This window comes from Cavia porcellus, unplaced genomic scaffold, assembly GCF_034190915.1.
Source record: "Cavia porcellus strain 051 isolate PalLab524CR breed Dunkin Hartley unplaced genomic scaffold, mCavPor4.1 scaffold_16, whole genome shotgun sequence".
Taxonomy (NCBI): domain Eukaryota; kingdom Metazoa; phylum Chordata; class Mammalia; order Rodentia; family Caviidae; genus Cavia; species Cavia porcellus.
Window position 1 is genome coordinate 45,831,694 of NW_026947499.1, and position 12,039 is coordinate 45,843,732.

General features: G+C 46.4%; 1 protein-coding gene and 1 long non-coding RNA gene across 3 annotated transcripts in view; one reads left to right on the forward strand and one right to left on the reverse strand.

Moving 5' to 3' along the window:
* Tmc5 (transmembrane channel like 5) overlaps window positions 1–1,199 on the reverse strand; it is a 75,247-nt gene extending 74,048 nt beyond the window's left edge. Inside the window, exon 1 of one of the 2 annotated variants that reach the window (XM_013141861.3) lies at window positions 1,024–1,199. The gene's annotated coding sequence lies outside the window, so the exon portion shown is untranslated. Of the gene's footprint in view, window positions 1–84; window positions 200–1,023 lie in introns of those variants that run through there. The other variant, XM_063226588.1, reaches the window with a different exon arrangement.
* On the forward strand, window positions 997–10,244 carry LOC134470730 (uncharacterized). Its single transcript, XR_010039861.1, has 4 exons — window positions 997–1,100; window positions 3,034–3,219; window positions 5,926–6,033; window positions 9,960–10,244. It is a non-coding gene; the product is annotated as an uncharacterized LOC134470730 (long non-coding RNA).
* The last annotated feature ends 1,795 nt before the right edge of the window (window positions 10,245–12,039 follow it).

Here is a 12,039-nt window from a genome sequence, read left to right on the forward strand (position 1 = left end):
GGTTGCTACCCTGCTCCCAGGAAGAGAGAAATGTTTACTCGATGTTTCATTTCACCCTGGTTCTCACCTCCCCCAGCCTGTTACCTGTGAACATGCAGATCTGTCTCTCACCCACAACACTGCGGTGGTGCCCATGTTACCAGGCTTAAGGTAGAACCCGACTGGGCTTCCAACTCATGTATTTCTTCCTGAACCTGGCTGTGCCCTTTAATCAGTGTTCCCTCTACATCAGTGCAATAAAAAGAGCAAAGTCCCTTTCAGAGGTTATTTTATTTCTCAGACATCATAAGGAAGTAAGTTACTTAAGGTTTTTCCCCTTGCAGAAGAGACGGGCTGAAATCATTAATCCAACAAGCTATTCTCTAGAAAGGGGTGCTCTAACAGACACCCCCAGGCACTAGCTGCCGAAGATAGCTCCCTGCAGCATTAGCCCCTGCAATCCGACTCTGTAATTATGATTACATAATAAGTACCTTGTCCCTCGCAGAGATAAAGGGCCGGCACCTGATATCAGCCCACATTCCAAGGGAGGCCAACTGGGATGCAAAACTAACTCTATAATTTAAATGTATTTGAATTGTTCAACCCCTCTGTGCCTCAGTTTCAACTTCTTGTATGCAAAATGGGAGGACTGAATTCTCTACCAGTACAAGTTTTGGTAAAGTGACTTAGGAAAGAAGGTGCTCAGATTGTACCCAGCGTCCTGGGACTCCAGTTTCTAGCAGGAAACCCCGAAGACTGCTAATTCTCCCTGCAGGGTTTTCTGTGCGAAGGAGATTTCTTAGTTATATGGAAAGAAAGAAAGAAAAAAGTAGATAATCCAGGGCTGGCTGGGTAAGATTCCTATATTTTTTTAAGTGCCCAAACAAGTTCCTTTTCCCATGGCATTTGAATCTTTGTGGGACTCATTAAAAATAAAAGAGCTGGGTCAGGCGTGGCTCTCCGAAGGGGCCTCCACCTCCCCTGTCCAACCCCCAGGTCCCCAACCCCCCATGCTGGACACACTCTGCTGGACACGCTCACCTCCATCTGGGCCTCAGGTTGCCTAGGCTGCCTGCGCTGTGTGCTGCTCCAGCAGCTCAGTCCAGCTTTGCAATGCGGTGAGAAATGGGACTGGAACACCAAGGGGAGGCTTATTCGGAGGTGTGGCTGCAGCCAGCTGTCGCAGAGGGATGTGGCCAGCACTGGCCTTGGGTCTCTCCCAAGGGGGTGGAGGGGGCGTCTGGCCGTTCATGTGTAAAACAGTGTTACTCTGCAGAGCAACACAGCCTCCAGAAGAGTCTTCAGTGGAGGAGAATTTAATTCCATTTTCACTTTAAGTGTACATCAAGGAAATGTCATCACTGGAAGTTTCCTGCTCCTTCTCCAGGGGCTGTGACCACGAATCAGATCTACATAATCTTCCTGCTTCTTGATTCTCTTCAAGATATGCTCTATGGATTTTTTTCTTAGTAAATTTGTAAGCTAGCTGATGACCTGGTTGGAGGGTTATGCCACGCAGCCAGTCAGGGATTTTGAACCATAGGAATTTACTACTGTAATTTCTTTCATTCCTCATTTACCACTTTTGACTGTGCATAGCTAAGTGTGTACAAGACCAGAATTTATAGACATTTTTTGTTTGTTTGTTATTGTTGTGTTTGTGGTTCTGGACGTTGAACCCAGGGCCTCTGCACTAAGCTATACCCCATCCCTAGCCTTTTAAAATTTTATTTCAGGATGGGGTTTTGCTAAATTACCTGAGCTAGGCTTGAACACTCAGTTCAAGTGCTGCTTAAAAGTGGCAAGAACAGTAAGTGTGTTCAAAGTGAGGGGGATTCTTGTGAGGGGGATTGACAGCTGTGTGTCTTTTACTGTAAAACATTTTAATCAAAAAGCTGTCTTTTTAAAATAACGTCCCATGCATGAAACTCTAAACAGCAATTACCAACAGGTGATGAGGTGGCAGTTTTTCATCTTCTAGGCAAGTACTTTTATAAACAAACTCTACAAGTAAGGTGTATATACATGGTGTTTGTAATTGTATAAAACCATAGGAAAGGTGAATGAAAAAGCGCTATATCGGAGGCCACTGGGGAACTCTTACGATGAGAGAGAAGGAGGACTTTTTGACAGAGCATGTTCTGGGGCCCCAGACAGAAGAAGCAGGGATCACACATAGCGGCTGGGGACTGTGCCAGGATGGGCGTGGCCGGGGGAGGGATAAATTAGGGTAACAAAGGAAATAGAAATAAATAGACAGAGGTAAGGCAAGAAAGGTCAACTCTGTTATTATAAAGGTCAGTTTTCCTGACCTTCCATCAGCTGTAGATGGAGCTAATTGTAATATATTAAAAATGACTATTTATCATGCCACTGTTCCTCTCATTATATATGTGTTGGTTGTACTGACTCTTTATAGCAGCCTTACAAGCTAGACACTGTTAAGGACCACTCCAGCTTACAGATGAGTCATCTGAAGAACAAAGTGGTTAAGCTACTTGGCCCAAGGTCACACTGCTACGAAGTAACCAAAGTAACATTTGAACCCAGGCAGTTTGGCTGGGGCCCAACTGCTAAAGTGTGTGAAGCTGGGGGCTTAGCACTGTGCTTACACACAGAACAGATGTTAATGACCAACACAGTATGGAAAGATGAGGCTCCCTCCCCCAGCCTGGGCCCTGTTAGGGGATACACCATATTCCAGGCAGGTGGCACGGTGCCCTTCCCATCCTGTGCCAGCTTTGTTGCCCCAGAAACTGCCTGGGCACAGGTAAGGGCAGCACTGGGCCTCCCAAGGAATTGGCAGGTGGGGAGCCCTGGAAGGAGACTGGAGATGCACAGAGGCCCCAGGGAAGTACCTTTTAAACCCTCCTGGCAGGATTTTTTCCACATAGCCACAGATCCCAGGCCCACAGCAAGCCCTGCTAACAGGACCACAGGCAGTGGTCACTGCTCAAGACCAGGACCTGCTCACAGTGCTTTCTAAGCCTGAGTTCAGGTCCTCTCTCCAGCACCTTACGGGATTCAGTTATCTTTCCATCTTACCAACAGGCGCCTGGGGCTTCAAGGCAACTTGCCCAGGTCCCAGAGTGGCTCAGAGATGACACTGGGATCCAGGCTCCACTGGACTAGGCAGAACATGCAATCCCAAAGCAGAATGCGTCTGCTGCCACGAGGTCCTGGAGAGGTCTCCCAGTGACTGGGAGAGACAGCAGGGACCATGGACACATGCCAGTGGTGAGTCTGCAGGCTTCTCTGGGGTTTATGGGCGCTTCGGCCTGCTCAGAAGGCAGGACGGCTCCTGTCTCATCTGTCTCCCACTGCCTCCCCCTTGTCCCTCTGCCCTTCCCTCAGTGGCCACATCTGCAGTACCATGCCTCCCTCCTATCTCAGAGTTGATTTAATCCCCACAGAAAACTTACAGGGCAGATACTGTAATCCTCTCCATTTTCAGGTAAGAAAATTATGGCAGAAATAACTCTTTATCTCCTTCCCCCTGCCAAAAGGTACTCAACTAGAATTATGAGCAAAAGACCACACAGATTCCATGATGAACAGAGCTGGATTCAAGTTCCAACTTTTCTACCTGTGTAACTTGGGCACATTCTCCAGCCTCTCTGAACAGCAGTCTCCTGCAGTGGCCTGGGACAAGCAGGCACATTTACTGAGCATCTGCCCTGTGCCAGGCACAGGGATGCAGCTGCCATAACACAGAAAGGAATCCTGGCCTGGCAGAGGCATGCACTAATCAGAGGCACCTATGTGTGTTGATTGACTTAATTAATCCTCACAAGAACCCCAGGGGCTAAGTACTATTATTGCATCTGTTTCACTGATGGGGAAACAGTCTCAAAAGTAGCATACCCAGCATTCCTTCTTCTAGGGCACAATGGGACCTGGACTAGATCATTAATCTTCAGACTCTGGAGTCTGATTTCCTGGCTTCAAACTGCCACCATTCTCAATTAATGTGGGCCAATTACTTGAGGCTTCTGACCTGTCTCTTGATAGATAAAATGGGACAGGAGACCTACATGCAGGGCATTATCCCACAGGAAACAACATTTAACATTCAGGAAGCACGGCCTGGGTCCCCAGCACACGGAACGCTCAACACAAACCCTGTGCAGGAAGTCCTATTCAGTTCCATCCAGAGATGGAAACTGGGTCTCAGAGAGGGCAAGTAACTCGCTTACAGCTGCACAGCAAATAGACATTCCAAAGCCTGCGCTCTGACCCACCTCTCCAGACCCACAAAAACCTTACCGGGTGGGCACGGTGGAGTAAGCACCTGAATAATGGGGGCAACTGGTCCTCCCACCGCTGCCAGCGGGCCCTCCGCAGAGGCTGCCCCCCACCACCTCCGGAGAGTCCCCGATGCTCTGCCTCCTCCGCGCCCGCCCCTGGCAGCCGGCAGCGTACCTGGCAACTCGTCCTCTCCAATCCCGTGTCCCAGCCTCTCCTCCTCCGCGAAGGGCCCGCTCCTGCACCTGCACCCCGCAGGTGGCGCGCTCTGGCTCCCAGCTGGCTTCCCATCCACAGCGGCGCTCGCTGCCGGCGCTGCAGTCGGAGGAGAGCGCCAGACGCCAGGCGCACTGCGCCCCGCAAGACGCTGGCCGCCAGCCACGCCGTAAGGGAAACGCGAGTTAGTTTAAGATGATCGCTAATCAAAACCACAGAGTGCATGATGGGGCAGGCCTGTAATCCCAGCCCTCCGGGAGGCCGAGGAAGGAGGATTGGAAATGTGAGCCCAACCTGGGCAATTTAGAGATTTAGCCAGAACTTGCCTCAAAACAAAGGATAAATAGGGCTGAGGACGTAGCTCAGTGTGAAGGCCCTGGGTTCAGTCCTCGTGTACACACACACCAATTTGAAAGCACACCTAATACCTACCTGCCCACTCTCAAAAGAACAGAAAATAAATGGGGTGGGGGTGTAGACATTGTACACTGCCATGGGAATGTAAAATTGGTGCAGTGACTCTGGAAAATAGTGGGGTGATGCTTCTACAAATGCAAAATAGAACTTCTATGTGATCTGCTGACCCTGCTCCTGGGTGCATATTCAAAGCAGGATCTCAAAATGGTATTTGCATATTCATGTTCTTTGTGGCATTATTCACAACGACCAAGAGTTGTAAGCAGCCCAAAGGTCTACCCACAGATATATTAAAAAAAAAAAAAGTATTCTATTCTTACAGTGCAGTCCTTAAAAAGAAGGAAATATTTCAGCAGTTGTAACATGATTCTCAAAGACACTGGAATAACCAAGGCATGAAAGGACAAATATGGCTCGACTCCACCCACACAAAATACCAAGGGAGTCAAAATTCACAGAAAGATGCCGGCAAGCTGGTACACAAATGTAATCTCAGCTACTCAGGAGGCTAGGCAGGAAGATCACAAAGACCAGTCTGGGAAATTTAATGAGACCCTATCTCCAGATAAAAATAAAATCCTGGAAAGAGAAAATAGAAAGATGATTGCCAGCTGGGCGTGGTGGCACACGTCTGTCAATCCAGCACTTGGGAGACTGAGGTAAGAGGATCACCAGGAGTTCAAACCCAGCTTGGGCTACACAGTGAGTTCAAGGCCAGGTTGAATTATGGAGCAGGATCTTATCTCAAAACAGAGCAAAATAAGAACAATGACTGCCAGAAACTTACAGAAAGGAAAGAGATTACTGTTCAATGGATATAGAGTTTCAATTTTGTAAGATGAAAAGTTCTAGATACCGATTGCATAACAATGTGAGTATGCTTCACATTACTGAACTGTACCCTTAGAAATGATTAAACAGCAAAAGTAATGTCTTCACAACAATTTTAAAACTGTGCAACAATGGGCCTGAGATGCAACTCAGTGGCCCAGCATGAGGCCCTAGGTTCAATCCCTAACATGAAAAAGAAGTACAATAATATAAATGTAACTGTGATTTTTGCAGCCCAGGAGGACTATGTGGTGCCGTAGGAGTTTATAGTAGAGAAGATTCCTGAATTTCAGAGAAGTGTTCCCTGGGGCAATGCTTCAGCAAACATCTGAGCCAAACAAGGTAGGAGAGGAGGGAAGTAGCCTCCTAGAGGTGCTGGGCCAGCAGGGCACACCAGGTGTCCGAATTCATTTCACAGAATGCACTTTTCTTCCCAGCTAAACTTGCCTGTTTGTTGGGTGCTCTTTCTGGACAGGACTCCAACTGACGAGAAAGAAAGCAGCTGCGTGGTAATATTTAACCAGTTCTTGTTCTTTGATCAATGATCTCCATAGTCTTATGGGAGATACCTTAACTAAAGTTATAAAAGTACATTATTGTGCTGGGGATTTAGTTCAGCGGTTTAAGCACTTGCTTGGTAAGCGCAAGGTTGTAAATTCAATCCCTGGTACTGGAAAAAAAGAGTATCTTACTGTGATATGTTCACACTGGTCATCATCAAAAGATTAAATTTCAGGGGCTGGGGATTTAGCTCAGCGGCATAAATGCCTGCCTTGCAAGCAGGCAGTCGTGAGTTCGATCCCTGGTACCGATAAAAAGGAAAAAGACAAAAAAATTATTTAAAAAAAAGATTAAATTTCCCAGAAAATAAGGTTTTTGATTTAAAGAGACTCATACAAACTTTTCATATGGCTATGACAAATGATTATTATTAACCTCATGGTATATTAATGTACCCATGCTTCCAGATTTATAGAAATGTAAAATGGCTTGTTTATGGTGACAGACTTTTCAGACCTCTGCCTTTAACAAAAACTTATGTGACGTACATCCAACTAAAGGCCAAAAAGTTACGCAAAAACTTCTTATGTATTAGATAAGGAGGTTTGACTGTATGAGGATATTTTATATCAAAAATGGAAATTCAAGGGTGTTACAAAATGTCATCATGATTGTCATACTGTAATATTAGGTATGGGTTTTGATTTCTAATTTAATGTATAAAATGTATAAATGTTTATTAACATTCTATCGGTATTCAAATGTTAAAACATCCATGGTTGTTTTAATCGGTAACAGGGATCGAACTCACAACCACACGCTTGCAAAGCAGGTGCTTATGCCGCTGAGCTAAATTCCTAGCCCCTGAAAATAATGGTTCTATTTTATGCTCCTAAATGCTTGATATTTGGATAATATGTTAAACTTACTGCCTCTACTACTCTGTACTATTATCAGTCTTTTCTTTTGGATGTTCAGTAAGTTTGGAGACCAAATATTAGAGAGACAGACCGCTAAGAGGACAGCCAATAATTTAGTCCCAGCTCTCTGAGGTCAGTGAGGACCCAGGACATGAGAGAACCTCTGCTGAATCATCCTCTACTCAGGAGGCCCGGGACTTCTCATCAAGACCACCATGAGACCACGGAGGGAAGTGATCATTGATGTCTAATATGCCTAAGGACAGTCACTGCAAGAAAATGGTTTCCTAAGCTTTCATGGAAAGCAACCTGGTCAAGCAATGGCTGTGACTTATCCAGGTGGTTGACACTGACAGAGGAGCTAACAGTTGCTATGAATGGTCCCATGGGGAGAAAAATGCACTATAGAAAATGAGCTCAGACACCCTGCGGTTCCTGCTGGCCCAGCACCTCTGCAAGGCTACTTCCCTTCCCGCTGGCTCAGATGTTTGCTGAAGCATCATTGCCCCAGGGAACACTTCTCTGAAATTGAGGAAACTTCGCTGTTACAAATTCCTACAGCACCAGTTGCCCACCTCAGAAATTGTAAAGGAAGCCTTATTATCTCTAATTTTACTTCTCACTCTTGCTGTCAAAGAAATTCCCAGCTGGGCACGGTGGTGCAAGCCTGTACTCCCATCACCCTGGGAGGCTGAGGCAGGAGGATCACAAATTTCAGAGCAATCTAGGCAATTTAGCAAGACTCCGTCTTAAAATTAAAAATAAGGGCTAGGATGTAGCTCAGTGTGAAGGTCCTAGGTTCAATCCATACTTCCAGGGTTGGGTAACCGATCCCAACCTCTCCTCAATCCCAGTTTTTCAGGCAAAAGCAGATAGACTGAGAAGAATTGCCTGGAGTCAATTCAGCACTAAAAGAACGGTGATTTAGTCACGTGACTTTCAGTCCCACCCTCACCCCCCTCCCGTGAAATCAAGCAGTCTAGACTGCAAAGACTAAGATACTTGCTTCCGGCGCCCCCTGGCGTGTGACACTGGGAAAGCGGCTCACTTTCCCTGCGTCCGCCCTTCAGCGTTGATCACTCGGAGACAGGGCTGGCATCCTCTTAGAGCAGTTCTTGGCATCCAGTGGCATTAAGATCTGGAACACCATGGCTTAAGAATTTTTAGTTCTTAAAATTGTAGTCAGGTTCGTCGTGTTCAAGTACTTTTTGAGTGCCCCTGGCTCAGCCCAAATGTCTTCGCTGAACGTGAGAAAGACGAAAAGGGCGATGCGGTCTGTGAAAGTGGTGACTCCGGAGGGGCGGGGGAGAGTAATGTGAAAAGTGCATAGCAACCAGAGGGCGGCCTCCCTGGGGGCTGAGCAGAGGCCAGGCACTGCTCATGTGGCCAGGCTCCAGAGTGCTGATTATAACCGAGACCCAGTTAATCCTCCCATCTCCAGGGAGGACGCTGTGTGCTCCCAGGGAAAACACCGGTCACCACGGCGGGGATCGGCTCTGCTCCGAAGACTGCAACCAAACTGCTGCTCACTCGCGACCCCTGCTGGTCATCTCGTCAATCTCTCCAGAAGGATTCGAGAAAGGGCGTTGACCTAGATTTAGAGAAAGGCTCTAACCCAGCCGAGGGTAACCTAGGCTAAGAGAAGGAGCTGCAGAGCACAGCGGGGCGGCGCATGCCTGTAGTCCCCGCCTTTGGGAGGCTGAGGCAGGGTGTTATTTTTTATTTGTATTACTGTGTCATTGGAAACTAAATACAGTATACTTTCTGTGAAGTTTGGACAAGCATTATTATGTTCATAAATTCATTGACCTCTTAAAACGGTTTTGAAAGAATATCCAACCGAAGACTACAGATGACACTGAAGGATGGCCTCGATTGAAGATGGAAAGACCATAAAAGCAATGACAGTGTCATACTATGAAACCCCTATCCTGCGGCCCAGTAGTAGCAAAAGCTAACATTTATCAGCATTTGCTGTGTGTAGCACACTGGTCTGGAATTCGCTCCATAAGTTAATGTGTGTTTGTGTGTGTGTGGCTCTGGGGAATGAACCCAGCTCTTTGTTTTTCATTTTGAGACAGGGCCTTGCTAAATTGCCCAGGCCATACTTGAACTTGTGATCCTCCTGCCTCAGCCTGACAGGGTGCTGAGATTACAGGCGTGAACCACTGTACCTGGTTTATAGCAGTCCCTACACTACAGCAGTTGTAGGTATTCATAAGCAGCCAGCCTTCGAGATAACCCTTAAGGATTCTTGCTTCTGAGTTTCAAGCTTCTGTGTATTTCTTTCCTCCCAGAAGAGGGCAGACGTAGGTAACAGACAGGATTGTGTAGGAATCATGGTACAGTATTTTCCTCTTGGCTTCATTTATCATGGTCAGTTATGTTCCAAATATATTAAAGGGAAAATTTCAGAAGCACACTTTTCTGAGTAGCGTAAGAAAATCTCCTGCCATCCTTCCTCTCCTACTGAGGATGTGAACCATATCCATGCCTCCTAGTCACAGTAGTACCCTGGTCTCCAGGGCTTGTGTCCAAGCAACCTTTCTTGTGCCTAATAAGGTCCCAAGGCACAAGAGTGTCAATGCTAGAAATTTTTATTATAGTGCATTTTATAACTTGTTAATCTCTAATCACAATTTCTACATTAAGCTTTATCATAGGGATGTGTATATCATGCAACGTTACATATAGGGTTCAGCGCTGACCAGTTTTGGGCATGCATGGGGGATCTCAAAACGTATCCCTGCGGATAAGAGGAACTCTAGTGTGCATCTTCCAAGGCTGAGTCCTGAAAGACTCTGCCACTGTGTGTTTTTCTTTCTCCCTGGGTACTCACTTTGGAAGAAGCCAGTCTCTGTGATGTGAGGACGCCCGAGCAGCACTGTGGAGAGACCTGCATAGAGAGGTGCCTCAGCCTCCTGCCAACACCGTGCGTGGAGCCGTCTTGGTGTGGAGCAAGCTTGGGTGATCACGGCAGGGATATCCCCAATGCAAGCCGTGAGGGAGCCTGAAACAGATCTGCCCAGGGTGCCTGCAGGCAAATTCTCCACCACGGAAACTGTGAGGGATGAGAACTCTTATTTATTGTTTCTGGCTGCTACATTTTGGCTAAATGTGTAATAAATAACAGTGCAGTACTCTTGTTTTTTTGGGGGGGTTGTTTTGTTTTGTTTTTGAGACAAGCTCTCACTATGTAGCCCAAACTGGCCTTGAGCTCACTATGTAGTCCAGGCTGGCCTTGAACTCAGTGATCTCCCTGGCTCTGTGCTGGGATTATAGGCCATTATGGTATTTTCATATCTGCCTGTAACACTTTTTGAGATGGGATCTCACTCTATAGTTCAGGCTAGCTTTGAACTCACTATGTAGCCCAAACTGACCTTGCCCTTGTGGTGATCTTCCTGCCTCAGCTTCTCACGTGCTAGGATGACAGGCATGCACACCCATGCTTGGCCCTGTAGCATATTTTGATCATATCCATCCTGCTATTGCCCTCCCTCACACTCCCTCCCATTTCTCTATTCCCTTCCTCTTGTCAACAGTTTCCTTTCTGTTTTTTAAGATTTCACATATTAGAGAAAACATAGTACTTGTTTAAGTCTGACTTATGTCACTTGAATAATGACCTCCCATTGCATCCATTTTTCTGCAGACTACATAGTTTGATTTTTCTTTATGGCTGAATAATACTCCGTTGTGTATATACCTCTTTTCCTTACATTCGTCTGCCGATGGGCACCCAGGTTTCGTGTTTTAGCCACTGTGAATTGTTAGACTTCCTTCTCCTAAAGTTTCTACCACCTCTCAATAGCACCAAGTTGGGGAGCAAATCTTTAACAGATGAGCCACTGGGGGACATTCTAGATCCAATCTTAGCAAAAGGGAAACAGGCCCAGAGAGGTCAGAGAGAGTCAGTGGCAGGGGCAGGGTCACAACCCAAGCTGACCATTCGGAGATGGTGCAGTGAATCTCAGGACCATTAGCGTGCACTGGGACCCTGGTGTGACAAACCTCTTCTGCTATTCTCCCTTGCTTCATCAGTTCCTCCTGTGGCCCCCAAATATCTCCTTGGTGGATTTCCAGTTTGTGTCACTGTAGTTTATGACAGTATGTGACCTAAGAATGTCCTAGTTTGTTGGCTCTGAGAACCAGAAACAGACTCGGTATGAGGCGCCTTGGTAGGGTCCCAGATGCTGGGGTCTGTGGGTGTTCTGCCATCTTGTTCCTCACTCAGTGAGGGAGCAGAGATACTACTCTTTGTGGAAGAAGGAATATACATCTAAAGGTTACATTCTATCCAACCACCAAGGGATGCATTTAAATATTTAAATCCCACTTCTAGTCTCCTAGATAGCACAAACCTGTCATCCCATACTCTCAAAGACTGAAGCAGAAGGCTCACAAGTTTGAGCCCACTCTGGGCAGTTTAGCAACGTAATAAGACCCTGTCACAAAACTGTTATGCAGTCTGGGCTAGAATATTCCATCTTCCTGCCTCTGCTTCTCAGAGTGCTGGAATTACAGGAATATGTTACCTTGCCCAGCCTCTCTAAAGTGTTCCATTTTTGTTTGTTTTGGCTTTGGTTTTGGCTTTTTGATTTACTACTAAATCCTCCTTAGGTCTTTAAATTTCATAAAGACTTGCGTTTGTTGTTCTTCGATAAGAAAATGTAGCCCATTTCTTCACAGGGTCTTGATAGGTAGTTCGGGCTGTCCTTGAACTTCCTATGTAACCCATGCTGGTCTCCCAACTCGCAATGATCGCTCTGCCTCACTCTCCGAGAGTGCTAGGATGGCAGGTGTACGCCACCACACCTGACTTCTCTGTACGGTTACATTTACTGTTAAGTAAACATTTTTATTCCTTCTCTCCAAGTCTTCTATTTTGAAAAATTTTAAATCAACAGCAAACTTCAAGAATATT